The 4,438-nt window shown below is 40.9% G+C and overlaps 1 pseudogene; it reads left to right on the forward strand.

Annotated features, from left to right (window-relative positions):
• The first annotated feature begins 1,011 nt into the window (after positions 1 to 1,011).
• Positions 1,012 to 1,433, forward strand: LOC109562136 (ubiquitin-conjugating enzyme E2 C pseudogene; annotated as a pseudogene).
• Positions 1,434 to 4,438: the final 3,005 nt, after the last annotated feature.

Below are 4,438 nucleotides of genomic sequence, written 5' to 3' on the forward strand. Positions count from 1 at the left end.
ATGAGAAATGCTGGGCTGGAAGAAGCACAAGCTGGAATCAAGATTGCCGGGAGAAATATCAATAACCTCAGATATGCAGATAACACCACCCTTATGGCAGAAAGTGAAGAGGAACTAAAAAGCCTCTTGATGAAAGTGAAAGTGGAGAGTGGAAAAGTTGGCTTAAAGCTCAACATTCAGAAAACGAAGATCATGGCATCTGGTCTCATCACTTCATGGGAAATAGATGGGGAAACAGTGGAAACAGTGTTAGACTTTATTTTTCTGGGCTCCAAAATCACTGCAGATGGCGACTGCAGCCATGAAATTAAAAGACGCTTACTCCTTGGAAGGAAAGTTATGACCCACCTAGATAGCATATTCAAGAGCAGAGACATTACTTTGCCAACAAAGGTCCGTCTAGTCAAGGCTATGGTTTTTCCTGTGGTCATGTATGGATGTGAGAGTTGGACTGGGAAGAAGGCTGAGCGCTGAAGAATTGATGCTTTTGAACTGTGGTGTTGGAGAAGACTCTTGAGAGTCCCTTCGACTGCAAGGAGATCCAACCAGTCCATTCTGAAGGAGATCAGCCCTGGATGTTCTTTGGAAGGAATGATGCTAAAGCTGAAGCTCCAGTACTTTGGCCACCTCATGCAAAGAGTTGACTCATTGGAAAAGACTCTGATGCTGGGAGGGATTGGGGGCAGGAGGAGAAGGGGACGACAGAGGATGAGTTGGCTGGATGGCATCACTGACTCGATGGACGTGAGTCTGAGTGAACTCCGGGAGTTGGTGATGGACAGGGAGGCCTGGCGTGCTGCGATTCATAGGGTCACAAAGAGTCGGACACGACTGAGTGACTGAACTGAACTGACTCTGCAAAGAAGTTAACTGACAAAGTGACAAGATACAGCCTTGTCATACTCCTTTCCCAATTTGAACCAGTCCATTTCTCCATGTCCACATACAGGTTTCTCAGGAGACAGGTAAGCTGATCTGGTACTCATCTCTTTAAGAATTTTCCAGTAGCTGATGACCTTCATAATATCTGACAATAAATGAATCTCTGCTTTCCTTGAATTGGACAACCTTTTCAAACGGGTAGAGACCGTTCATGGAACAGCTGGCACTGAGGTATATGAAGACCTGAGGTATAAGCTGTCCCTGGAGTTCCCCAGTGGCTACCCTTACAAAACTCTCATGGTGAAGTTCCTCACACCCTGCTGCCACCCCAGCGGGGACACCAAGGGCAACATCTGCCTGGACATCCAGAAACGCAAGTGATCCGCCCTGTGCGACATCAGAGCCACTCTGCTCTCCCGTCCAGAGTCTGCTCAGAACCCAACATCATAGCCCTTTGAACACATACGCTGCTGAGCTTGGGAAAAACACCCACAGCCCTTAAGAGCCTGAAAAAAAACCACTCAAAGCACGTCTCCAGCCAAGAGTCCTGACCTGGGATGTCCAGTTGTCCTTGTGTTTTCTTTTTATTGTTTTTCCTTAGGTGGTCTGCCCTTTCCTCGATTTCTGTACAGGACTCTGTATTTTTCTCTGCAGTATCATTTTCATTTTATTTATGTTTTTTAAATTAAGTGTCAGGTTAAGCCCTTGTGATGACTATATTAAATACGTACAATTGGGTTTTTTTTAAAAGAAGTATTGGGAAGGATGTGAAAAAAGTTGAAACCCCCAGACATTGCTGGAAGGAATGCAAACTGATACAGTCACATTGGAAAATAGTTCCTCAGAGTTAAGCATAAAATTGACCCAGAAATTCCTAGGTATACATCAATTTCTACTCCTACCCAAGAGAATTGAAAACATATGCTCCCCTCAGATTTATAAATTAATATCCACATTTTCATAATAGCTAAAAAGTGAAAACAACTCAAATGTCCATCAGCTACTGAATAGATAAAATTTGGTAAATCTATATAATGGATTATATTTAGTATGAAGTACTGACACCTGCAGCAACATGGACAAAACTTAAAACTTATTTTTTTAAGTGAAAAACAAATTCAAAAGGCTACAGATTGTATGACTACATTTATATAAAAAATCCACAGTAGGCAAATCCATAGTAACAGAAAGCAGATTAATGGTTGCTAGGGGTTGAAAAAGGAGGAATGATTGTTAATGACTACAGTGTTTTCGGGGGGAGTAATAAAACATTCTGAAATTAAATACTGGTGATAGTTGCACAGCTTTGTGTATTTACTGAAAATTACTGAATTGTATACTCATTTCTTTCAACTTTATTGATATATAATTAACATACAGGATTGTTAAAATTCAAGGTGTACAATGTCTTGATTTGACACCACTTCTGTATTGTAAAAAGATCACCACAGCAGGGTCAGTTAACAACTCCATTACCTCACATTATCACCATTTCTTTTTTATGATGAGAACATTTAAGATGTACTCTCTTAACAACTTACAAGCATATAATATGTTGTTGTTGTTTAGTCGCTAAGTCGTGTCTGACTCTTTGCGACCCAGTGAACTGAAGCCCACCAGGCTCCTCTGTCCATGGGAGTTTTCAGTTAAGAATATTGGAATGGGCTGCCATTTCCTCCTCTAAGAGATCTTCCTGACCCAAGGATTGAACCTGTGGCTCCTGTATAGAAGTTGGATTTCTTACTGCTGGGCCACAAGGAGAGCCCTTATATAATATGATACTGTTAACTGTAATCACCATGCCGTATGTTAGATTCCCCAGAACTTATTCTTCTCACAACTGAAAGTGTATACTCTTTGACCAATAACTTCTCATTTTCTCTACCCACTACCCCTGATAACCACCATTCCCTGTTTCCACGAGTTTGAATTTTTTTTTTTTTAGATTCCACATATAAATGAGATAATACAGTATTTCAAGGTCCATCCATGTTGTCACAAATGGCAACATTTCCTGCCTACTCTGGCTAAAGAATACTATATACAAAGGAAATATATAGTATTTACGGCTTCTTTGTCCATTCACGTGTAGACAAACACTTGTTTCCTTACCTTGGCGGTTGTGAATAATGTTACAGTGACCATGGGAGTGTAGATATGTCTTCAAGATTCTGATTTCATTTCCTTTGACTATATTACGAGAAGTGGGATAGATGGGTCATATGATGGTTCTATTTTTAATTTTGAGGAACCGCCATACTGTTTTCCATAGTAACTGCACCATTTTACACTCCCCCCAACAGTGCACAGGGGTTCCCTTTTCTCCACATCCTTCCTAACACCTGTTAGGTCACGTCTTTTGATATCAGCCATTCTAACATGTGTGAAGTGATACCATGGTGGTTTTGAGTTGTAGTTCCTTGATGATTCATGATGTTGAGCATCTTTTCATGTACATGATGGCCATTTGTATATCTTCTTTGGAAAAATATCTCTTCGGTTCCTTTGCCCATTTTTTTAATCAGAATTTTTCTTTTTTTTGCTGTTGAGTTGTATGAGTTTCTTACATATTTTGGATATTAACCCCTTATCAGATATACGGTTTCCACATATTCTATCCTATTTCATAGGTTTCCTTCTTATTTTGCTAAATATGTCCCTGTTAAACAAACTGGAGAGGTGAATGTGTCTTCCCCACTAAAACAATACTGCACATACTTCAGCCACTTGGCCATAGGATGTGCATGGGTGAGCTAATCCAGGAGTCCTCCTAACAACCTTAGAGGGAAACTACACGTCCGCTTGCAAATAATCCGTTTAATAAATGTTTAAATCAAATCCATTCTTCTGTTCTTCAACCAAAGTTGCTTTTTGTTTTTTGGTTTTTTTAATGTCTGTCCTTCTTTCTGTTTATAAGCAAACTGATGTTGCATTTTTACACAAAACTCCTGAATATGCGTCCTGAAAACTGTAATCCAGGACCTTGGTCAGAAAGAGCAACAGGGGGACGGTTGAACAGGGGTTTTCCTGAGGGTGTGTCAATAGTAATGACTCATGCTACTTCCTCATTCTAACCCTTTCCATCGATGGGGTGGAGAAAGTCCAGTCAGGCCTGGGGGAAGTCATCTTTATTTAGAGGGTGCTCTTCCTATGTGTGCTAGTTGCTCAGCTGTGTCCGACTTTTTGTGGGACTTCTCCAGGCAAGAATACTGGAATGGGTTGCCATGCCCTCCTCCAGGGGATCCTCCCAACCCAAGAAAATCGAACCCAGGTCTCCCACGTTGCAGGTAGATTCTACACCATCTGAGCCACCAGGGAAGCCCTTGCTATAATGACACCTTTTTGCTCTCCTTGTACCACAATGCAAAGCAGGGAAATTGAAATGAAGGGCTAGATAGAGTTTAAGGCAACACAAGTCACCTGTAAAATAAAGGTGGCATATACTAAAATTAATTCCTCAGTGTATGCAAAAGAGAAAGGCAAATTCAGCATATTTCTTTTTGTGTGTATAGTCAGGTACTAAGTGACTCTTGAGTCATGCAAAGCCAGTAAAGAG

Source organism: Bos indicus, chromosome 1 (genome assembly GCF_029378745.1).
Source record: "Bos indicus isolate NIAB-ARS_2022 breed Sahiwal x Tharparkar chromosome 1, NIAB-ARS_B.indTharparkar_mat_pri_1.0, whole genome shotgun sequence".
Taxonomy (NCBI): Eukaryota; Metazoa; Chordata; class Mammalia; order Artiodactyla; family Bovidae; genus Bos; species Bos indicus.